This window comes from Mirounga angustirostris, unplaced genomic scaffold, assembly GCF_029215605.1.
Source record: "Mirounga angustirostris isolate CCGP_5_RB_7025 unplaced genomic scaffold, mMirAng1.0.hap1 SCAF_3, whole genome shotgun sequence".
Taxonomy (NCBI): domain Eukaryota; kingdom Metazoa; phylum Chordata; class Mammalia; order Carnivora; family Phocidae; genus Mirounga; species Mirounga angustirostris.
Genome location: NW_026991711.1, coordinates 59,741,169 through 59,767,227, shown reverse-complemented (window position 1 = coordinate 59,767,227; position 26,059 = coordinate 59,741,169). Strand labels below are relative to the sequence as shown.

The following is a 26,059-nucleotide window of genomic DNA, read 5'->3' as shown; positions in this document are numbered from 1 at the left end:
TATTGTTGTCCTAAAGCTGTTGTGGGTATATGGTAGGATAGAGCAAATGGGTAAGTATGTGATATTTTAATTTTATAAATCCCACTGTCATGCAGAACCTGGATTCTTAGCATGGAGGAAGGAGACCCAGATGTAAGATCAAAAAGATTAAGACTCTGCAGAGCTAAATTTGATTTGGAAATATCAGTATGAACCCTTGATATATTTTATGTTTTTTTAAAAAAAAGTCAAAGAAACAATGAACAACTTAGTAACAATGAGCCCCCCTAGTTACAAGATTGTGGTCTCCAAATGCTACTTTTCAGTAAAAGAAACCAAAATTCTCTACAGAAATAATGATTCTAGGTCCAAAATATACAAGATGAACCAAACAACTCAAAAGCTGACTCAAATAGACTCCTACATTCAAAAGAAGTGAAAAAGTATACATCCAAAATAATAAAGAATGCAATTAGTTAAAAGATACCAAATATATTTAAATATATAATATCGTACAGTTTTTTCTTTTTTTTTAAAGATTTATTTATTTGAGAGAAGGGTGGGGAGGAGCAGAGGGAGAGGGAGAGAGAATCCTCAAGCAGACTCTGCTAAGTGCAGAGCCCGACACAGGGCTCGATCCCATGACCCAGAGATCATGACCTAAGCCAAAATCAAGAGTCAGCTGCTTAACCAACTGAGCCACCCAGGTGCCCCATACTGGTTTTTTTTTTTTTTTTTTAATTCAGTAGTTATCTTTGGAGATTTCTCATTTCTGAAAACTGACAAATTAAGGAAGAGAACCTAGCACCTATTCTGTTTTTTCTATAAGAAATATAGCTCCCGCTAATGAAATAGTAAGGGGAAATTTCTCTTCATAAAGTATTCTGGCTAGTAAAATAAAAAGTATGACATAGACCATCAGCATTTTAAAAATACTAGTGAGGTGCGCCTGGGTGGCTCAGTTGGTTAAGCGACGGCCTTCGGCTCAGGTCATGATCCTGGAGTCCCTGGATCGAGTCCCGTATCGGGCTCCCTGCTCGGCAGGGAGTCTGCTTCTCCCTCTCCCACTCCCCGTTTGTGTTCCCTCTCTCGCTGTGTCTTTCTCTGTCAAATAAATAAATAAAATCTTTAAAAATAAATAAATAAATAAATAATAAAAATACTAGTGAGTTAGTAGAGAAACATGTTATTGATGCTACAAGGTCACAAGCAGCAAAATCTAAACCATAGAAAACTTTACAAGACCAACAACCTGTTTTATTTGATAGATAAACTGAAAGGGATACATAACAAGAGATGGAAGTAGAATTTATATGTTAAAAAAGACTTAAGAAATATATCCACAAATCACAATACGTAGACCTTATTTGAATCCTGGTTCAAGCAAATCAAACTTATGATACCACTGGAAATTTGAAGTCTGAGTTCTCTAAATTCAACTAATTAGCAGAAATGGGTGCCAAAGATTCTTCTGAGAATATAAGCCCATAAGGAATTTGCAGAAATCCTGGGAGGACATTGGACTTTCCAAGATTCATGGGAGGGTACTATAGTTCAAAGCTTATGTCAAGGTCCTTCCACCCCATGGACCCCAAAATATGCCTCAATCATCCTTCCTCAACCTAAGTGACTATATAACCAATTTGACAAGGCAGGGGCTCTGCCCCCAGGAGGCCAGAGCAGTACTTTGAACCCTGTCATTACCTACCATGTGACTTATGACCAGACATTCATTTATTTGGACTTCAGTTCTCACATTTGTAAAATGGGAATAACTTCCAGTTCTGAAAATGACTATGATTCTATATTGTCTCTGGTATTGTGAATTGGGGTTGGGTGACCAGCTGTGAGCGGGATGAAACTCAAAGATAACTCTGCAGGTGTTGTGTACTCTCTAGTCTTGGCATCCTCAGAGAGGCATGCTTTGGCCAGAGCAGAGATAGACACTCAGTAGGGATAGTGGTCCAAGGGGATATCCCACTTCCTGTTGTTCTTCATTTCTACGGGAGTGAAGTCTCTTTCTGGATGAGGACCCTCAGTGAGAAAGCAGTCCTGCTTTGGGGCAATAAATATTTTGGGCTCAGCTACCAACTTGTCCAAGCTTAAGCTCTAGCTGTTTAGGGGATTATTAGGAAATGCCAGAGGCCTAGAACCTGGAGGCCTTGGGAGTACTAAACTTGTGGGAAGCTGAGTTAGGAAATAACCTTTCCCTCTGGGACAAGAGATGTCCCTGGTCTTAAGGGAATTTAGGACCTGGAAGAGGTGGAAATCTCCATCTCCACTACCTTGTTGCTAGGCAATGCAGAGAGAGCTCACAGGCCAGGTCCATTTACCTGCCCATTCTGCTTATCTCCACAATTAGGTATCTATTTAGGTGATTTATTTAAAGTTTGCCATTTATTCATAACACAGTTTTTTTTTTTAAGTTTCTAACATGGGAAAGGAGCTAGAGATATAGTATGATTCATAGTTTTCTTTCTAGAAAGCAGAGGATCTATAATTTTCTGTTCATTTCCCGATGTTTTCTCAAATGCCTTGTTCTAATGGTATAAAAGAGTATGGATTCTTCACCTCGTTTTCTCTCATCTCTCTATCTCTATAATGTTTCTTTGTAAAGTGAATAGATTGAAACTGCTAGATTCTAAAGAGCTTTTCAGGGCAAGCTTCTAGTTTCTGTTGGGCTGAAAGTCTTACTGCATGAACATTATGATGATTGTACTGTATTATTTTTCAAGTAGCAATAATTGCACCTCAGATAAACCTCATTGGCTACGGTACGGCCACTGCGCAAACTACTAGCCCATTCTATGGTGAAGGTTCTGAATGAAATGACACCTGGAGAAGAGTCTTTTGGGTAAAAACTAAACTCAGAAGGACAGCTCTAGGGAGAGGACATAAGGGAACTAGAATTTCTTTGCCCTGATTTTAGAAACTTCCAGATGTTTCTGAGATAACTCCTGAATAGTCAGTATCAACCTGACGCTCTCTACCCACAGACATGCCAAGAAGTAGGAAGTGGAATCACAGGTAAGGTGCTGCAAAATCAGCAATTTGGGTTAGGATACAGGTGTTTCAAGGCAATGTGACTTCAAAAAGATGATGAGGCCTTAAACCCTGGGAATAGCTGGTCTGATCAGATCAGAAGATATTTCTGAGAAATTGGACCCTATCTTATATCTGTGCCTATTTTCCCATTGGTTTTTTCCTTAGCAACCAATTAAATCCTGGGAGGCTCACAGCTTATTGTACTAAAGGGAGCCAATGAAATTGCTTCTAGTCATATTAACTGTGATATATAATTTTATAGTTTGGGGTAGAAACAATGCTCCCCACCCCCATAGCATCCCTAAATGCAATGCCCACCTCTACATTCCTGTTAGTGGGGAGTTTATTCTCAACCCACAAGACTCTCTTTCTCTCCTGAACGTACAAAGATCTCTGATGTGGCAACTCTGCTCTGTCCAGAGAGGTTTCGCAAACTTCAGTCTTAGAGGAGGGCTTGGGTTCTAGAATCTTTTCCCTCCCAAGACTTCAGAACTCTTTCTGCAAACTGCTCCACTCCTTCCCAGAGCTGTGCATTACTAATGACGGACTAAGGGGATAGAAAAGGTTTGATTACTTTTTCCTTAGGGCAAGGGGTGGCTGCTCACTTTATACTTGTTTAACTAAGAGGTTCTTGCCCCGGGATCCCACAAAGAGCAAAAGAGCTCTAACTCAAAGCCACTTTTTGACTTTTCCTAGCAAGCAGCTGTTGGCAGCTTCAGTGGTAAGGCATGGATTTAGACACAGCATGACCCAGTGCCCCATCACACCTGTAGGCCAGACCAGTGCATGTAGGAAGGTTGCATGCAGGTAGCAAGGGAAATCCAGAAAGAGCACAGCAGGAGTCCAAGTGGGCTGCTGGGTCCCTCTCTTTCCCAGGCTGCAAAACTGCAAGACTTCCTTGCGGTCTTAAGTGTTTGAGAATCAGAGTTTTAGTTTATTAAGAAGCTGTTTTACACTCCATACATTTTCTTCAGAAATGAGAGAAGAGCGTTCAATTGGTCTCATTACTTTTTTTGAGTCATCTCTAAGTACATTTTTATAATTAGTGAACTGTGAAATAATCACATAGACCCAACAGGGAGTTGAAGATGTAAAGTAATTCTTTAGAAAATAACTTTTTTTGCAATACAAATAATTTTTTTTTCCAAATTCTTCCAGGTCCCTATTCTTCCAACATAGCTATAGTTGGACTATTTTAATTAGGCAATGGGGACATATTGTAGGTGCTTGATCTAGGAAGTGGACTGGAGGATGTGTCTTCTTTTAAGTAGCACATTTATTATGTTACATGTCCTAGGTTAAAGGCCCAGACGAGTAACCTTTCAATAGAGAGAACTCTGAGCTGGAAATATGGCTCTAAACCCAGTCCTGTGCCCTTGGAAAAAGTATTTTAAACTCTTCCTCCACTTGCTCAACTATAAATTGGGATAATAATGCCTGTTCTACTTACTCTACAGAGATGTATGTATTTTTTGACCATAAATCAAGATGGATGCTCCCATATGAGAAAGAGAAAAGAAAGTGTAAAGAGCAACTTGAGAAAATGAGCGAGAGTAAGTGTGTTAAGTGTTGAAGGGAAGTAATGAGGACACTATAAGTGTTTCTGTTGTGGTGGAAAAGCAGGACCAGTTATATGCAGGGCAACAAGAGATTTTTTTTTTTTAAGATTTATTTATTTGAAAGAGCATGGTGGTGGGGCGGGGGGGGGAGGCGCGCGGGAGGATGGGGGAAGAGGGCCAAAGAGAGAAGGAGAGAATCTCAAGCAGATTCCATGCTAAATGTGGAGCCCAATGCAGGGCTCAATCCCAGGACCCTGAGATCATGACCTGACCTGAAATCAAGAGTCAGAGGCTCAACCCACTGAGCCACCCATGTGCCCCATCAAGAGATTTTTTTAAAGAAGGCAGAATCTGCCTCAAGCTGCCTGGTGGGGGGAGTGCAACTTCATTCAGAACAAAAATAAAAAGTGTCCCTTTGTAAATTTTGTCTCATGTGATCCCACATCTCTCCCCAGAGATAAGTACTGATATTTGTTTGGGATTATCCTTCTAGAACATTCCTATGCAGTTACAAAAGTATATGTACATGCATAACTAAATTAAAAATTTAAAACTTTATTGCAGGAAAAGAAACTTCTAAAATAAGTGTTTTAATAACTCAAAACTGCACAAAGGCTTTTGGGACCCTGTATCTTTTACATCATTTTAACTCTGAATTTTGGTTAATTCCATCATTTTAATTATTATTTGAATTTTAATTACAATTTAACTCACATTGATTAAATTTCCAAATTCTATTACCCATACTTTAATATATGATAAATTTTCTATACAATGCAGTTATACTTTTATATGTTACATCTGTGTTAGAAAAGTCATTTGAATCAGGATTATTTTCCATTTGCCTTGTCACCTTCTCAAGGTTTTGTTCATTGATTGCTTTTGTTTATCATATTTCATAGAGTTTTGACGATGTGAAATTTGTTCTGTATCTTCTATTTTATTTTTATAAAATCCAATTTTCTTGTGTTAAAATTTGCAGATCCAAAACTTGCCAAGGTTTTAGTTTTCCTGTCCATATTTGGCAATAGTAAGTCTCACATTGTGCAGTTTTAGCCTTTGTCGATTTTATTCTCTGTTGATTCTTTCGATCAACAGTGTTTGTTATGAGTTGAATAATCACTGACTGTTTGCATTTGATTCTCAGATAATCCATGAGAGAAGTGCAAGCAATTCCTCCCCACTTGTGTTTCAGAATTGCTCTACTGCTTGAATTATTCTGTTACACAACTCATCCTATTCATCTCTTTGAATACCATTGTGGAACACACACCAAGCAGTAGAGTTAAAAAGACATTTGAAATGCTTTGAGCTGCTACAAGAAATAAGAAACAACACTGACCTGTTTACATGTATAGAAAAAAGAAATAATGTGGCATCTCTACATGCCAGCTGGTTGGTAAATGATGTTACAGTGAATTCAGAACTATGCCATCTACTGCCATTTCCAACGGAGGCATTAATGTGGCAGGGAGGCTTGGGGTGGCATCTGGGACCAACTTATACATGAGGCACGGCCAGCCCATGGCTAGGACCACAATACTTTAGGGGCCCACAAAAATGTTTTAAGTTCTTTTAAATTCAGAAGGCAAAAGAATCAACTTTTGGGTTGAAAAAAGTTTTATATATAATACTAATATATTCATCTTTATACTAATGCAGTTATAAAATATAATTTTTAAAAATAAAAATTTAAAATATAACTTTTAATTTGTTTTGTTTTTTGTTTGTTTGTTTTTGTTTTTTTTTTTTTTGGTTTTTTGAAGGGAAGAGGCCTACAAAGGTAAAAGTGCTCAGGGCCCATAAAAATCAAAATGCTAGCCTCTTGGCATGAGGGCATCAAATTGGTACAGAAGCACATACCACACACCTAAAGAGTGAAAGAGAGTTCTTAGGGACAAGCATTTCATAACATGACAAAAATAAAGCTTGCTTATTGAAAAATATTCAACATTCACATGACCAGTATTTTCTTATTTTTCTTCCAGGGAATAAAAGCTCAAATACCATACTGATTCAAAGCGAGATCCCTGGCTATCCTGGCCCCTGGTGGACCCCGGAACATCAGATCTTTAGCCCATGTGTCTGGGCTTGGCCTTGAACAGACAAAGCCCTGGCAGACCCACCTATGGCCAACTGGGTCATGCTCAGAGAAATCATATTTTACACGGTTCTGTCACTGGGTACCTGACACATGGCCCCTCAATCAATATTGAGTGAATTGCCTTCCCTACTCTGGTAAGAGTGGAAGCTGATAAGGAATACATATTATTAATAGTTGTATATATGATGTCAGAAAAAAAATTTCTCTCTGATAAAATTTCTGTGAGAACTGAAAATAAAACAATTTCTTCAGAGGAACTATGAAGTACTTTCCTCCCATTATTTTCTGTTGTTGGTTCACTACCTTTTCTTCCCTCCCACTTTCCTCTTTGGCACTTCTTCTCCCCTTGCATGAAGTCAGGCATCTGGAAAGAATTTTAGGGGCATCAGAGCCAGTGGGAACATGCTCTTTGCCTTCTGGGTTAGGTCACTCCCGTTTCTTATAATTTCTCCCCTAAACCAAACTATCAGAGTTTGACAATTCCTGCTCCTATCTTCCAGAAACAACAGATCCATTCTTCTACCTCTCTTTCTTTTTTCTTTTCTCTTAAAGGGCACCAGCTCTGAGTTCCCACCAATTTCAGGCCTGTTTGGACCCTCTGAGGTAGCCAAAAGCAGTCCCTATCCAGTTAATTTTGCCAACATGCTCACATTCCTTCCATTTCAGTGTCATTACAAGCATTCTAACTGCTTAAGACTCCACTGTTCTTCCAAATAGTTCTATACCATAGATGTGACCTCAGAGTTATTTACCATTCACTCTTTGATTACATCACAGCTTGGCAATTTGACCTTTTCTCCCACTAGTTGGAAGCAGGAGTTTTGTTCAATAAATAAATAAGTAGCTTTCCTTATAAGCAAGCAATAGGGAGACAGGGTGAGAGGAGGTTATGCTATGATTGATGAATTGTTTGCTTTTGAGTCAAGATAAACTGGCTAATCTGGATGGGCTATGGATCTGCAACCTGATGTTCAGCAACCCATAGAAGTCCTTTGGAGTTCATACAACTGCTCTTCTCACCAGATGATACTGCTGATATTCTTGGGCGCCAAACATCACTTCAAAAGTAAGACAAGGCATATTTTAAAACAAGCATTGGTGAGGACGTGGAGGAATTAAACCCCTTGCGCCCTGTTGGTAGTAATGAAAAATGGTGCAACCCCTATGTAAAACAATATGGAGGTTTCTCAAAAAAGTAAAAATAGAACTACCATCAATCCCACATATGGGTATTTACCAAAAGAACTGAAACCAGTACCTCAGAGAGATATTAGCACTCCTATGTTCACTGCAGCATTATTCACAATAGCCAAGAAGTAGAAACAGGGTAAATGTCAATCAGCAGAGGAATGGATAAAGAAAATGTGGTATATATACAGAGTAGACTATTATTCAGCCTTAAAAAAGAAAGAAATCCTGGGACGCTTGTGTGGCTCAGGCGGTTAAGTGTCTGCCTTCGTTTCAGGTCATGATCCTAGGGTTCTGGGATCAAGCCCCACATAGGCTCCTTGTTCAGCAGGGAGTCTGCTTCTCCCTCCACCCCTCCCCCTCCGCTCTCGTGCTCTGTCTCTTGCTCTCTCTCTCTCTCTCTCTCTCTCAAATAAATAAATAAAATCTTTAAAGAAAAAAAAAGGAAGGGAATCTTGTAACATGTGACAACATGGATGAACCTTGAGGATATTATGCTAAATGAAATAAGCCAGTCACGGAAAGATAAATACTGCGTGATTCCACTTATATGAGGTAACTAAATTGTCAAATTCATTAAATCAAAGAATGGAGTGGTGATTGCGAAGGGGATGGGGAGAGAGGAAATGAGGAATTACTAGTCAAGGGGCATAGAGCCTCAGTTAATCAAAGTGATTAAACTCTATGGATCTGCTCTAAAACATTGTACCTACAGTCAACAATGGTGGCACGCTTAAAAATTTGTTATGAGGGTAGATTTCAGGGCACCTGGATGGCTCAGTTAAGGGTCTGACTTGATTTTGGCTCAGGTCATGATCTTAGGGTCGTGAGGTCAAGCCCCGCAGCAAGCTCCTCCCTCAGTGGGGAGTCTGCTCAAGATTGTCTCTCCCTCTTCCTCTGCCCCTACTCCTCCTAAAATAAATAAATTTTTTCTAAAGAAAAAAAAGAGGGTAGATTTCATGTTAAGTGTTCTTACTATAATAAAATAAAACTCAAAAAAAAATCAGGCAAGGTATATTTTGAATTGAGTCTCCACCCACCACCAAACATTTCAGTGGAGTAAGAAAGGCAAATAAGTACAAGTGGCAATTTATATAAACACCTCCTCACACCACTGAGTTACAGGAAGGTGATACACCACTTGACAAAGTTCTTTTTCCACCAGATGATCTCACAGGAAAGACCCTGCTTTTGTTACTTAACAGTGTATCTTAAAGATGTTACTACACAAATAACTTCCTCATACTTTTTAAAAAATAGACTTTATATTTTAGAGCAGTTTTAGATTCAAGCAAAATTCAGTTGAAACTATAGAGATTTCCCATATACCCCTAGTCTCCACACCTACACAGCCTCCCCCACCATCAGCATCCCCCACCAGAGTAGCACATTTATTACAACTGAACTACCTACATTGACACACCATTATCACCCAAAATCCACAGTTTAAATTAGGGTTCATCCTTGGTGTTGTATGTTCTATGGTGTATGTTCTATGGGTTTGAACAAGTGTATAATGACATGTATCCCCCATTACAGTATCACACAGAATGGTTTCACCGCTTTAAAAAATTTTTGTGTTCTGCCTTTTCACCCTCTCTTCATCCCTGATCCCAGGCAACCACTGATCTTTTTACTGTCTCTATAGTTTTGGTTTTTCCATAATGTCATATAGTTGGAATCATACAGTATGAGCTTCCTCAGATTGACTTCTTTCACTTAGGAATATGCATTTAAGGTTCCTACATGTCTTGAAATCTCTTTTTTGAGTGCTGAATACCGACCATTCTGTTGTGTGGACATACCCTAGTTATGCATTTGCCTAATGCAGAACATCTTAGTTGCTTCAGTTTTAGCAGTTATATATAAAGCTGCTATAAACATCCATGTACAGGTTTATGTGTAGACAACCTCATACATTTTTACAGCTATATAATTTTGCCTTATGAGCATATGCCATTATTTTTTGTACCATTCCTCTACTGATGAACATTGAAATTATTTCCAGTCTTTTACTGCTACAAACAGTATTGCAGTGAAAAACTTTGTACATGTATCATGTCACATGTGTGCAAGTGTATCCTTAAGATAAATTCCTTCAAGTGGAATTTCTGGGTCAAAGGATATAAGCATGTTGTAATTTTGATGTATATTGCCAAACTGACCTCCACAGAGGTTGTAAAAATGTACCCTCCTACCAGCAATGTGTGGGAGTGCCTGTTCCCCTGGGGCTTCTGTTGTTCTTTCCCAAGTGAAATCTTTCTTCATCCTTTCCTTCCCATGGCCTTTGCAGGAATTGGAGACCCATCGCCCATTGACCCTGCACAGTACCAGCCATGTTTATTTCTTTTCTGTGTATTGTTGGTCTTGGTCATGGATTCAAAGACCTTGGAAGACAGAAGTATCCCTGTCAAAATACCTTCTGTTGAGAGTCTTATAATGAATATAGCTACCACTGTACAGATATTTCAAGAAGACTATAAAATTTAAAAGACAAAATAATTTTCGTGTATTTGCTAAGAAGCTCTCAGTGAATGCATAGACATCTCACCACAGTATAATGTAAGTTCTACTATTTTCTGTGATAGCTGTTTCCTGTGAAAAGTCCATAATGTAAAAACTTGGATGGTCTCTAAGTACACCCCCTACATTGCCTTTTGGAGTAGAGCTGTTGTCTGAACAAAAATGCATTAAAACTTATTGACGCTAGTGAGTTTAAGGAGGCCTGAGACTATGAATGTGGGCCTAAGTACAGCCCCCTTTTCAACCTCCCAGTCTCATTATCTGCGTTCAAGTGAATAATGCCATATATATAATGAATATAGCAATGTGGTGTTAGAACTACTTTTACATCCATTGTAAGTTCTTTTTGAATTCTGGTATCTTCACACTAGAACTCCCCATGTAGACAGAAAATCCCCCAAGCAACCAACCGAATTGAGGCTTTACACCCAGCCATTTCTTTGCCCAGGACTATGTCAGATGTATCATTGTGTGAGAGGCAGTCTCCATGGTGGTTCTCAATGACCCCTACCTCCCTTGCACTCATGCCTTTATTCAATTCCCTTTGAGGAGGGTTGGATTTTATGACTCACTTCTAACAAAAAGAATAGGACATTTAAAACATTAGGTTATAAATGACCACAGTTTTCTCTCTTGGGTCATTTCATCTCTTATTCCCTCTTAGATCCCTCATTTTGGGGAAAACCAGCTTCCATGATGAGTGCTGCCCTACAGACAGGTTCATGTGCAGAGGAAATGAGGAAGGCCTGTGGCAGCAAGTGTGGAACTGAGGCCCTCAGTCCAATAGCACATGAGGAACCGAGTGGGCTTGAAGGCAGATCCTTCCATCTCATGTGAGCCTTGATGTGACTTAGGCCCTGACCAACAACTTCACAGCAACCTCCTAAGAGAAACTGAGCCGGAAACACCCAGCTGAACTCTTCTTGGATCCCTGGCTCTCGAGACTCTGAGTTAACAGATGCAGTTGTTTTAAACTGCTAAATGTGGGGGTGGTTTCTTATGCAGCAATAGATCACTAATACACCTCGTTACCAGAAACTGTCCTACCTTCTAGAAAGAACAATACAGAAATGATCAGGAGATCCAGATGGTCACCTGTTTGTGATAATTTTTAACAAATCATGTAGTTCCTTTTCTCCTCTCAATTAAAAAAGCAACAATAATTACCTGTTTCAGGAAATTAGGAAATCTTGGGAGGAGGATAAGAGGTTCTTTCTTATTCTCTCTATCCTAAGAGAATTCCTAACTTAAAGAAAAAAGAAATGAAAAACCTTTTGCCACTGAATTTCTTAGTACTGTCACAAATAAGCAGTGACTCCTTAATAAGCATTTAATAATTTTCACTAATGATTCATAAGCCTCTTGAGGATTCCTGAATATAGTGAAAATATTTTAGTGCCACTGGCTCAACCAAAAATCCACAGTGGTTACAGGTTAATGAATCAATCAATATTAATCAATCAAGGGGAAGTTGGGTGGCTCAGTCGGTTAAGCATCTGCCTTCAGCTCAGGTCATGATCTCAGGGTCCTGGGATCAAGCCTCATGGTGAGCTTCCTGCTTAGCAGGGAGCCTGCTTCTCCCTACTCTTTGACCCCCCCCACTTGTGCTCTCTCTCTCTCTCAAATAATCTTTAAAAAAATAATAATCAATAAGAAATTTTAAATGTATTAGTCTTCTACTTAGTATGCATCAGGCACTGTGGTAAGAAGTTTATATACTTTATTTCATTAAATCCTAAAAATCCCATGATATAGGTATTATGGACTGTATGTTTGTGTTCCCACCTCAAAATTCATATGTTAAAACCCTAACCCTCAGTGGCATGGTATTAGGAGGTAGGGCTTTTGGGAGGTAATTAGATCCTAAGGATGGAGCCCTTATGATGGAATTAGTGCCCTTATAAAAAGAAACACAAGAGAGCTTAAGAAGGCAGTCTAAAAACCAGGAAGAGGGATCTCACCATGCTGGTACCCTGATCTCTGACTTCCAGCCTCCAGAACTATGAGAAATAAATTTCTGTTGTTTAAGTCACCCCGTCTGTGGTATTCATGGTATGGCAGCCCAAGCTGACTTAGACAGTAGGTATCATGGTAGTTACCACTTTCTTTATAGACGCAGGGAAGATGCATGCTAGATTACCTAAGTGATACAGATTTAATGCAAATATATATAAAACATGACGTAGTGTGGAAGCTAACCCCATCAACCACGCTATCATACTCAGTACCCATGCAGTATGCAGTGGGAATTATGGTTACCAACAAGTTGCTCATCATTCTTTGCAATGGCTACCTTAGCTCAAAGGAACTGCCTTCTCATTGTTCTTCTAGCATCTATTAATTATAAATGGGAGGATGTGGTTGGGGCAGTTTGTACCAATCTAGTATTGGTTGAATATTAACCTCACTGGTCAAATATCTTGCTCAGCCATCTTAGAGACAGTCAGTTTAGCTCATGTTCAATTCATAAGTAGTAGCCTGTGTCCAATAAATTGCCATTTTGCCTAATTAACTGTAACAAGAGCAAGAGGTGTAGTCTCACTTAAAAAGAAAATGGCATAAGTCATAGCGGCTTTTGCTGGAAAAAAAACAGTTGAATCCACTTTCCTTCAAAAGTAGCTATGTTAGAGAAAGCACTCCAGGTTTTATGGACTTCTGCTGCAGTCCATTCAAGTACAATTACTATCCCAATGTAGCAAGATAGTGTTTTAATATGTCAATAGCCAGGGTCCTTTTCAAGTATTCCCTGTTACCCATGACCCTTCCCTATTTAGCCAGCTAGATATGGAGGATCCATTGCCTGTAGAGAAGTCAGAGCCTACTGTAGAGAACAAAAATAAAATGTTAATTCTTTGTTTATGAGCTTCAAAATCTGAGGTCCTGATGTGAGACAAAAGAGTTGGAAGATTTCATGAGAAGAATAAATTTTCTGTCCACTGGATATTACATAAAAATTCCTTGGGTTAGCAGGGAAGCAAGGATAAAAATAAAAAATAAAAAGCACTACTAAGGGAGTCTGATAAGGGATACTGCACTCTCTCTTCTCCTGAGGTGAAAATCCACATGGGGAAGAATGATGGAACCATTGGTAATTTGAGACTCTGCAGGTACAGGTGACCTGTCTTGTTTCCTAGGTGGGGCCTGGAAGAGCAGTATAGGTACAAATCTCTTCCCTACCCTGGGTAGATGGAACAGCACTAGAGTAAACTGGGAAGTCCAGAGGATCTGGGCAATGGGTCCTGAGAAAGCTTCAGTGGTGAAGAAGAGCATTCAAGAGAACTGTGCTCTCTCAGAAAGCAGTGGACCTGAAGGATCCTCACCATGGGGCCAAGAGAGATGCAGAATGATCTGATTAGACTTTACATCAGAGACTAGATGGGGTAATAGAGCTCTAACATGAGCATATCTGCCAGTTTCTAGGCACCAATATGACTGAGGATAAGGTAGCAGATGCCCCCTAGATAGAAGCAAACATAGACACCCTTCCCATCCCTCCCCCATGCCCTGATGGCTTGAGGCAACCAGAATTTTGATACAGCCCTAATGAGAAGTGGAGATAAAGTCAACACATCAACCCTGACTGATTTAGAAAACCTGAAGTGAAATACAGACATAAAATAACTGATTAAGTATCATCTTTCAGGTGAAATAAAGGCTTGGAACTTTTCTTTGAAGATACTTTTTTTATTAATTCTTGTGAAAGATTCTTTAGAAGGGATGTATGCACCCTCTAGGTAAATGAGATGCTTGCTCTCCCTTGGAGAGAGTCTTCTTCTTCTCCGAAGAAGAAGCATCATTGCAGCTGAACCAGAACATGTAGAAAAAGCTCAGCTTTCTAAAATTCAATTCACTATGCTCATCCCCCCCATTTTTGACTCTGAAATGACTATCACTGGGGAGATGAGAAGTGGTAAGTTACTTCTGTTCAGCTCTTCTGCCACTGTTTAATACCCATATTTCAAGATAATTCTTGAGGTAGTATAGCACTTAGAAAATCAATTCTAGACTAAAACTGTCTTTGTTCAAATCCTGGCTCATCTACTTTCTAGCTATATGACATTAAAAACTTAATCTAACCCCTCTCCTTTTTATTATAAAGAATGCTTAAAATGTGTAAGAATAGATAAAATAGTGTATGACTCTCATGTTCACCCAACTTCAACAACTATTAACTCAGCCAATCTTATTTCATTTGTATTATAACCCCCTTCCCCACCTCCACCCTATATTATTTTAAAGCACATCTCAGATAACATATAATTTAACTCATAACATTTCAGTATGTATCTTTAATACATAAGGATACTTTTTAAAATTTTATTTTATTATATTATGTTAGTCACCATACAATACATCATTAGTTTTTGATGTAGTGATCCATGATTCATTGTTTTTGTATAACACCCAATGCTCCATGCAGTACATGCCCTCCTTAATATCCATCACCAGGCTAACCCATCCCCCCACCCCCTCCCCGCTAAAATCCTCAGTTTGTTTCTCAGACTCCATAGTCTCTCATGGTTCGTCTCTTCCTCTGATATCTCCCACTTCATTTTTCCCTTTCTTCTCCTAATGTCCTCCATGCTATTCCTTATGTTCCACAAATAAGTGAAACCATATGACAATTGATTTTCTCTGCTTGACTTATTTCACTTAACATAATCTCCTCCAGTCCCATCCATGTTGATGTAAAAGTTGGGTATTCATCCTTTCTGATGGCTGAGTAATATTGCATTGTATATATGGACCACATCTTCTTTAACCATTCATCTGTTGAAGGGCATCTTGGCTCTTTCCACAGTGTGGCTATTGTGGACATTGCTGCTATGAACACTGGGGTACACATGGCCCTTCTTTTCACTACATCTGTGTCTTTGGGGTAAATACCCAGGAGTGCAATTGCTGGGTCATAGGGTAACTCTATTTTTAAATTTTTGAGGCACCTCCACACTGTTTTCCAAAGTGGCTGTACCAACTTGCATTCCCACCAACAGTGTCAGAAGGTTCCCCTTTCTCCACAACCTCTCCAACATTTGTTGTTTCTTGCCTTGTCAATTTTTGCCATTCTAACTGGTGTAAGGTGGTATCTCAACGTGGTTTTGATTTGCATTTCCCTGATGGCTAATGATGATGAACATCTTTTCATGTGTCTGCTAGCCAATTGGAAGTCTTCCTTGGAGAAGTGTCTGTTCATGTCTTCTGCCCACTTTTTGACTTGATTATTTGTTTTTTGGGTGTTGAGTTTGAGAAGTTCTTTATAGATCTTGGATACCAGCCCTTTATCGGTAGTGTCATTTGCAAATATCTTCTCCCATTCTGTGGGTTGCCTCTTTGTTTTGTTGACTGTTTACTTTGCTGTGCAGAAGCTTTTTATCTTGATGAAGTCCCAAAGTTCATTTTTGCTTTTGTTTCCCTTGCCTTTGGAGATGTGTCTTGAAAGAAGTTGCTGTAGCCGATGTCAAAGAGGTTACTGCCTACATTCTCCTCTAGGATTTTGATGGATTCCTGTCTCACATTGAGGTCATTCATCCATTTTGAGTTTATCTTTGTGTATGGTGTTAGAGAATGATTGAGTTTCATTCTTCTGCATGTGGCTGTCCAATTTTCCCAGCACCATTTATTGAAGAGACTGTCTTTTTTCCATTGCATGTTTTTTCCTGTTTTGCCGAAGATTATTTGACCATAGAGTTGAGGGTCCATATCTGGGCTCTCTAGCCTGTTCCATTGGTCTGTATGTCTGTTTTTGTGCCAGTACCATGCTGTCTTGGTGATCACTGCTTTGTAATATAGCTTGAAATCGGGCAACGTGATGCCCCTAGCTTTGTTTTTCTTTTTCAACATTTCCTTGGCGATTCGGGGTCTTTCCTGACTCCATACAAATTTTAGGATTGTTTGTTCCAGCACTTTGAAAAATGCCATTGGAATTTTGATCAGGATAGCACTGAAGGTATACATTGCTCTGGGTAACATAGACATTTTAACAATGTTTATTCTTCTGATCTGTGAGCATGGAATGTTTTTCCATCTTTTTGTGTCTTCTTCAATTTCTTTCATGAGTGTTCTGTAGTTCCTAGAGTATAGATCCTGTACCTCTTTGGTTAGGTTTATTCCGAGGTATTTTACAGTTTTTGGTGCTATTGTAAATGGAATCGTTTCTCTAATTTCTCTTTCTACAGTTGCATTGTTAGTGTATAAGAAAGAAACTGATTTCTGTGCATTGATTTTGTATCCTGCCACATTACTGAATTGCTGTATGAGTTCCAGTAATTTGGGGGTGGAGTCTTTTGGGTTTTCCACATAAAGTATCATGTCATCTGCGAAAAGAGAGAGTTTGACTTCTTCTTTGCCAGTTTGAAAACATTTTATTTCTTTTTGTTGTCTGCTGTTGCTAGGACTTCTAGTACTATGTTGAACAATAGTGGTGAGAGTGGGCATCCTTGACGTGTTCCTGATCTTAAGGGAAAGACTCTCAGCTTTTCTCCATTGAGTATGATATTCGCTGTGGGTTTTTCATAGATGGATTTTATGAACTTGAGGAATATTCCCTCTATTCCTATACTCAGAAGAGTTTTAATCAGGAAAGGATGCTGTATTTTGTCAAATGATTTTTCTGAATCAATTGAGAGGACCATATGGTTCTTCTCTCTCCTCTTACTAACGTGTTCTATCACAGTGATTGATTTGCGAATGTTGAACCTCCCTTGCAGCCCAGGGATAAATCCCACTTGGTTGTGGTGGATGATCCTTTTAATGTCTTGTTGGATCTTATTAGCTAGGATTTTGTTGAGGATTTTGGAAGCCATATTCATCAGGGATAGTGGTCTGAAATTCTCCTTTTTGATGGGGTCTTCGCCTGGTTTGGGGATTAAGGTAATGCTGGCCTCATAGAATGAGTCTGGAAGCTTTCCTTCTCTTTCTATTTTTTGAAACAGCTTCAGGAGAATAGGTATTATTTCTTCTTTGAATGTTTGGTAGAATTCCCCAGGGAATCCATCAGGCCCTGGACTTTCATTTTTTGGGAGGTTTTTGATCACTGCTTCAATCTCATTACTGGTTATTGGCCTATTCAGGTTGTCAATTTCTTCCTGCTTCAGTCTTGGGAGTTTATAGGTTTCCAGGAAGGCATCCATATCATCCAGGTTGCTAAGTTTATTGGCATATAGTTGTTGATAATAATTTCTAATAATTGTTTCTATTTCCTTGGTGTTAGTCGTGATCTCTCCCCTTTCATTCATAATTTTATTAATTTGGGTCCTTTCTCTTTTCTTTTAGATAAGTCTGGCCAGTGGTTTATTGATCTTATTAATTCTTTCAAAGAACCAGCTTCTAGTTTTGTTGATCTGATCTACTGTTTCTGGTTTCTAATTCATTGGTCTCTGCTCTAATCTTAATTATTTCTCTTCTAATGCGTGGCTTACGCATCGTTTTGGCCTTTTCCTAGTTCTTTATGGTGTAGAGTTAGTTGGTGAATTCGGGATTTTTCTATTTTTTTGAGTGAGGCTTGGATGGCTATGTGTTTCCCCCTTAGGACCACCTTTGCAGTATCCCATAGGTTTTGGACCAATGTGTTTTCATTCTCATTGGTTTCCATGAATTGTTTAAGTTCTTCTTTGATTTCCTGGTTGACCCAAACATTCTTGAGCAGAGTGATCTTTAGCTTCCAAGTGTTTGAATTTCTGCCAAATTTTTTCTTGTGATTGAGTTCCAGTTTTAAAGCATTATGGTCTGAGAATATGCAGAGAATAATCTCAATCTTTTGGTATTGGTTGAGACCTGATTTGTGACCCAGTATGTGGTCTCTTCTGGAGAAAGTTCCATGTGCACTTGAGAAGAATGAATATTCTGTTGTTTTAGGGTGGAATATTCTGTATATATCTATGAGGTCCATATGGTCCCATGTGTCATTCAAAACTCTTGTTTCTTTGTTGATTTTCTGCTTAGATGATCTGTCTGTCGCTGAGAGTGGAGTATTGAGGTCTCCTACAATTAACATATTGTTATCAATATGACTCTTTATTTTGGTTAACAGTTGTCTTATGTAGATGGCTGCTCCCATGTTGGGGAAGTAGATATTCACAATTGTTAGATTTTCTTACTGGATAGACCCTTTAAGAATGATATAGTGTCCTTCTGTGTCTTTAGTTTAAAATCTAATTTGTCTGATATAAGAATTGCTACCCCAGCTTTCTTTTGAGGTCCATTGGCATGGAAGATGGATCTCCATCCCTTCACTTTCAGTCTGGATGTATCTTTAGGTTCAAAATGAGTCTTTTGTAGATGACATATGGATGGGTCCTGTCTTTTTATCCAATCTGCAACCCTGTGCCGTTTTATGGGAGCATTTAGGCCATTCACGTTGAGAGTGATTATTGAAAGATATGAATTAATTGTCATCGTGTCACCTGTGAAGACCTTGCTTTTATAGATTGTACCTGTAAATTTCTTTTCTATATCACTCTTGGGGTCTTTCTCCTTTTATAGAACCCCTTAATATTTCTTGCAGGGCCAGCTTAGTGGTCACATATTCTTTCAGTTTCTGCCTGTCTTGGAAGCTCTGCATCTCTCTATCCATTCTAAATGACAGCCTTGCTGGATAAAGTATTCTTGGCTGCATGTTCTTCTCATTTAGTACCCAAGACCTTTCTGGCTTGCCAGGTCTCTGTGGATAGGTCTGACATTATTCTGATGTTCCTCCCTCTGTACGTAAGGACTCTCTTCCCCCTAACTGCCCTTAGGATGGTTTCCTTGGTTCTAAGATTTGCGAGTTTTACTATTACATGCTGTGCTGTTGGCCTGTTTTCTTTGATCTTGGGAGGGGTCCTCTCTGCTTCTAGGACACAAATGTTTGTTTCATCCCCCAGATTAGGGAAGTTCTCAGCTACAATTTGCTGAAATATATCTTCTAGTCCTCTCTCTCTATCCCCCCTCCAGGATTCCAATAATTCTGACATTGGACCATTTCATGGTGTCACTTATTTCTCTGATTCTATTTTCATGGATTCTGAGTTGTTTTTCCCTGGCCTCCTCTTTTCCTTTTTTCTCTATTATTTGGTCTTCTAGGTCACTAATTCGTTCTTCTGCCTCGCTTACCCTAGCTGTTAGATTATCTAGATTAGATTGGATCTCATTGATAGCATTTTTAAGTTCTGCCAGTTCAGCTTTCATTTCTGCCCTTAGAGACTCTATGTTGCCATTAATTGATTTCTCCATTCTAGCTATTGTCTTCACAATTGCTACCCTGAATGCCATCTCCGACATCTTGGTTATATCTGTATCCATTTGTAAATCTGTGGCAGAAGTCACAGTCTCTGAGTCTTTTCCTATTTGGGGGGTTCCCCCTCCTAGTCATTCTGTTGAGGGGTGGTTGAGGGAATGTACAGAGTCCAAATTATTGACCACAACCCAAGCAAGATGTTTTCTTAGGACCTTAGGGTTGCTGGCCTCTTGTTTTCCCAGCTTGCCTTCTGGGGGAGGGGCCTGCCATGCTGTTACTCAGGCAACCCTGTTTGGGCAGAGTTGCCCTGCCCCCTGTGGCAGGGGATGGGCTCAGCAAAAACTGGTTTTGGGTGGCTTTTGTTCTCCGGTGGCTTTCCATGTCTTTTCCAAGAGTCAGAGCAGAAGACACCATTTCCAACCCTCTGCCTCAGAGCGGAGAGATCGCAGTCTGTTCTTCAGGGAGCTCTCCAGGCCACGCTATCTCTGTTTCTGTCTGTGCTGCTATAACCTGCAGCGTCCTGAGTTGTGCGCCCCTCAGCAGTGCTCCCAGTCCTCACCTCCAGGTCAGGGCATGTCTCTGCCTTTTGTGCCTCTAAAACCGCCAGCTGCCCCCAGTTCCCACTCATGGCCCCGCCACTCTGGGTTTCCGACCAGGAGGCTGCCCTAAAGTCCTTTCTAAAGTCTGTGCCCCATCCCCAGCATGGGAGGCTATCGCTCACCAGTGGTGTTGGATCCTGACTACTCGGCCACCTCCTTCTTCCATTTATCCTTGGATATCTGCCCGCAGAATCATGGCTCCCCCCTTTGTACCTCGAAACCAACCACCTGCGATATTCTGTTTGTAGAGATCCAGATCTATCTTCTTACATCTCAGGCTGATTTCGTGGGTGTTCAGAGTGGTCTGGTAGATATCTAGCTCAATTACAGGGACCAGTTGGAATAGGGTCCCCTACTCCTCCGCCATCTTTCCCCCCATAAGGATACTTTTAAAACAAATAAAACTACCATTACCATACTAAAATTGTTTGAAAATAATTCTTTCACATCATCAACTAATCAACCAGTGTTTAGATTTATAATTATCTCAAAATTTCTAATTTTTTGTAGTTTGTTAGTTTGAATCATTTTCCAAAACACACTGCAATTGGTTGATATATCTAAATCTCTTTTAATCTGTACATTCTGCTTTCATCTTTTTTCCATGCAATTACTGGCTGAAGAAAACTGGTCGCTTGTCTTGCAGAATTTCCCACAGTCTGTATTTTGCTGATTGCATTCCTGGATGTTGTTTAACATGGCCCCATGTCCTCTGGGTTTTCTGTAATTAGATCTAGAAGAATTCTTCATAGGTGGTGTCAGTTCTTCCAATAGGTAGCACATAACATTTGGTTGTCTCTTTTCTGGTGAAATTAGCAGCTGTTTATGCACAATGTCTGGATTCATGAGGGGTTGCAAAATGGTAATATTCTAATTTTTATCTTCCTTCTTCATATATTAGCTGGAATACTTCGATAGGAGGACTTCACCTCATCTACAACCTGGATACTGAAGAGTACTGTTTATTTAAGAAAGGCTAGATAAAGGCATGATTTCCAAAATAATGAGTTGGTTCCTTCCAATAGTGATCAATTGGTTGGGTTTTTGTATCAATATGAACTCACAGATTTCTATTTATTTGATGTATTTCAATATACTATAGTTATTATCTTTGTTTATACTCAAATTATCCTTCTTTGTCCAACGGGAACCTGTTGAAGTTGGCTCCTCTGTACTTTTGACATGACTTCATTATTCTTTGACATGACCACTATCCCATTTTGCCTGGAAACAAGGGGGTTTCTGTGACACAAGGCTTTGAATTTTAAAGTGGGGAAAGTCCTGGACAAATTGGGATAAGTTGTTCACCCTGAAACATTACTAGTCTTCATTAGCTCCACTGCTATCTGGTAAGACAAGGCATTCTAGGCCGATCATGTATATTTCCTGTTCCAGACTTGGAATTAGCCATTTCTCCAAGAATACCTGGTTCCTTTTAGTGAGAAATGGGATTTCAAGAGCCCATTCTTCTAACCGTACTTAAGCATCAATTTCTGCTTCTATGAAATGATGATAATAATAATCCTTGAGTTGCTGTGAGGATTATATGCAATAATGCTTGCAAAGCACTTAGTCCAGAGCCTGGAACATAGAAACTGCTTGTTAAAGTTTAGCTGCCATCACAGCATTCATACACATAATATAGGCAGTGCCAAGGTTTATTCACTCAGCAAAACTCTACATCATCTCAGGGAAATATCCATGTATTTTAGGAGTGAGCCATGTTAAAGAAACACAAATGGGAGCAGGCATAGAGATTCACTTACAATGGCTATGTATTGCAATGTGTTTTGTGCGATTTATATTTTTCAAATTCAAATCATCAGAGCTGTCCAACATTTCAACAAAACAAGGCTATGCAGCTGAACATGAGACTGTTTTTAGAACAGTTTGGAAATGTTTGGGTTTGACACCTGAGAAGCCCTTGCTTATTGTAAGTTTCCTGTCCTATTGCATATTTGTGTGGAAAGGGAAAGAAATCTCATACAATAGCTGAAAAGTTAGCAAAATCACATGCTTTAAAGGGGATTCCCAAAATATAATATTGGAAGTAGATGCAGAGAAGAACCCTTAGTAGGTCCCTGAGAAAATGATGTGTCTCTTCTAGAATTCATTAAAGAACAAGTTACAGATGATAGCCACATTAGTCTTCTCAAAGTAGGTATTCATCTGCATCAGCTGAGGTTGACAGCTGTAGTGAGCCCCTGTGTTTGTGATGTACATAAAGGAGAAACAGATCAAAGAAGTCTTGTTCTGTGAATCACTGCAAACAACTACAAAGGAATTGATGAGTTCAGTCCTGTCAGTGCCTCCTTTTGGAAAGCATAAGTTAATGCTTGACATATGTGAATCAATTTGCACCAATGTTGCCCCGACCGACTAAGAAAAATTCAAGATCCATTGCCTTTGCAAAGAAAGAGACCCTCTTATCATTATCACACATAATATTGCATCAAGATGCTTTTGCTACAAAGAATATCTCCCAAATATCAAAGGCTGGTTTGAACATTGTGGTGAATATAGGACATCTTATCAGAGGTTGTACTCCAATCCCTCCCCAACTCCAGGTTTTGACAAAGGAATGGAAGCAAGCACTCTATATTGAAATGAGGTGGATTTTCAATGCCCATCTGCTTACTTGTTTTTTTCTCAAACATTATTTTCTGACCAATTATCTACATATAAACAAAGATGAAAGGGAAGTAATACAAAAACTTAGTAGTGTGTGCATAAACCAGGCTGTACGAGGAGAGGATAATTATTAAATATTAGACAAAGGTCCCTGGAGAAGATGATCTGAACAATGTCTCTGACTCAGTCGGGCTTTAGCTCTGCCAACAATACCCAAGAGCCCCATCCTGGGAATTGTGTTGGCAAGGCTCTGAGTGAGTCAGGAAAGCACAGACTCAGGACAATTCAGTTATCTGTCAGGCTTAGTGTGGGCCAGGTGTTAGACATCCAGCAGAAAAATGGGAGTGGGCTATTCTGTAGTTTCTATGCTCTAAGGCTTCCAGATCTTGGAGTGGGCAAAGCAGAATACATTCTAGATATGAAAAGAATGTCTGTATAGTTGTAGGATGTGGAGGGGAGAGCAGAATTTCATCAGCACATGGCCAAGCAGGCCAAGTAGACAACAAAGTGGGCAGGCTCACTCAGAAGTGCCATTCTTGGATTCCAACGTCAGTACAATGGCAGTGCCATCTTAGTGATGACAACTTCACCTTATCTGCTTGAGTCACACTCCTCCAATGGGCTACTCATAGTGGTAATATACAAGGAAATAAGCCAGTTTGTTTGAAACCAAGGCAGAAATTTTAAAAAAAAAGAAACTTCAGTTTAATATCTTACATGGCAAATGCAATTAAATCCTAAATAAATTTATCACATTTATATAAGGAATTAGAATGAACATAGTAGAATAGTTGTACGTGTTTATTAGGAAATTTCTAGTTTAGAAAAAGCATGTTGAAGAAATTAATTCCATTCTTCCCCCTTTTTTGGTGGTGGGGGCAGGGAGGGGCCAGGCCACAAAGCTTAGTAAATGAAGCAGTAAGCCTGGAAAGTGATAGGACAACTCACTGGCATGAGATGAGTAATGACTTCATCCAGGCTTTTTGCATGGCAGATTCTGCTCTTTATGTTTGGCTTCTTAATTTCTGGATAGTAGAGTTTTTTGTTGTCTATTTTTGTCATTAATTTATAAGGTGTGTTTGTTTCTTTGTTTTTAAGTTATGAGGATGTGTTCTGATCAGCATCTTTTCACCTTACAGGATTTATTAAAGACTTTACTGCAGTTTTTTAAACTGTTGAATAGTTAAAAAGAAGGTATATTTTTCATTTTGGTGATATAGTTAGAAATGTGTGTGTGTGTGTGTGTGTGTGTGTGTATGAACTGCTTAAATCTATCTTATTAACTATGTTATTTAGGCCTGGCTTATTCTTACTTTTTTTTTCCCTCACTACCATGGTATGAGAGAAGTGAATCAAAGTCTCCTCTATCAGCAAGCTCCTTCTCAGCTCTCTATAATTCTGGTTGATTTTGCTTCATGCATTTGGATGCTTTGATATTTGATATATAAAGATTTAAAAAAATTAGAGCCTCATTATGGAGTATATCCTTTTCATTATGAGATGTCCTTTACTTTTTTTTTTAATTCAACTATAATTCACAAAGTGTTATGTTAGTTTCAGGTTACAATACAGTGATTCATCAGTTCTATTCATTTCTCAGGGCTCAGCAAGATGTCCTTCCTTAATAATAATAATATTGTTCTTGAACTATTAATAATATCAGGAGCCCTATTTCCCTTACAGCATTTACAGAGCATGCTTTTAGCTATCTGTGTCTGAGTATAGCACATATTTGGATTGTGCTTTGTGAGCTAAGCTTAGATATTTTTTTTGTTCAATAGATTTTACATTTCTTGATATGAGGGAAATATCTGGCCACAGTTTGATCATCCTTAGTTGCATTTTTACTTCGTAATGTTATACAAACACAAATTAAAGACACATGCACATAGACACACACACACATATTTATTTTCCTATATGGTCTTTGGTTTATTGTATGTGTGTCTTCATTCTGATCATTCTAAAGGTTTATAGCCTATTCTAGAATCTGTTGGAAGTTACCTTTATAATTTCGTGTAGTGTTATCACAATTTAAAATTCTTTTATGGTATTTTGTGACTCATCACTACAAAAGATGAGAAAACTACTACACATACTTATTCCATCTTGTTATCCTACACTGCCCAATTTTGGCTTAATATATTATCATTAATGCTTCCGGTTGTTACCTTTGTACTTGATATACTGGCCCCTCGATCACTTGGTTTATCATTTTAAAAAGACAGGAAACCGGGCAACCAATGATGAAGAACCCATACTTATACTGCTTCTTTCCTTCCCACTCATTTTGGCTTGTTGTACTAGTATCAGTATTTATATACTATATTGTATTCTGTAATCATAATTCCTACAGTTGCTTAGCTTTATTCCTTTATTCCATAAATTCAGTGCTTCCTCTCCTCACCACCATGGCTACTCCCTTCATTTCTTCACTGGCACCTTCAGTAATTATTTTCTTAAGAAAGAAAACAGAAGTTCTTTTTTCCTAGAGTTCTTCATGCTTGCAATATCAAACAACCACTTGACTAAGTAAAAAATTGGGGGGTCATACATTTTCTGAGGACATGGAAAAACCTTTCTCATCATCTCCTGGAAGTTAATATTGTTGAGAAAAAGTCTGAAGCTAAGATTAATTTTTCCTCTTATGTTTGATTTTATTTATTTATTTATTTATTTATTTATTTATTTATTTATTTAATAGGCCTGGATTCTTTCTCTGTCTTTGAAGTCCAGTAACTTTAAAGTCATAAGCCATGTCTCAGGCTGATTTTGCTGATTCTTTTTCTTTCTTCTTCTTTTTTTTTTTCCTCCTGGAACAGTTGGGCCCATTTCAAACCACGGATTTAGGTCTTATTTATTTGAGAAAATACATATTCTATTATGCCTGAATATTTGTTCTGTTTCCTTTATTAGAGACACCATCCATGGGGAAGTTGAAATTTATTTTCCTCCTTTCCATATTGATTATTTTCTCACTAATCATTTTAAGTATTTGGTACATTCCTGTTTCTTTTATTTTTTTTCCAGATCTTTTCTCTTTATCCTTGTCCTATAATCAAGCAGCATCTCTTTCTCTACTGCTAAGGTTAGTTTTCACTTCTGTAAGTACTCCTTATTTATTTTATCTCTTTCCAGAGCCTTACAGATTCTTTTTATATTTTAATTACTTTACATTGTTTAATATGTCTTACTCGAGGCAATATGGCTCTTCTTT

General features: G+C 38.8%; 1 long non-coding RNA gene and 1 pseudogene across 1 annotated transcript in view; both read right to left on the bottom strand.

The window, feature by feature from the left end:
• The window catches only part of LOC135363749 (uncharacterized), a 287,379-nt gene that overhangs the window by 6,507 nt on the left and 254,813 nt on the right, over positions 1 to 26,059 (bottom strand). The gene's annotated exons all lie outside the window — the stretch shown is intronic.
• On the bottom strand, positions 2,691 to 2,774 carry LOC129045669 (U4 spliceosomal RNA; annotated as a pseudogene).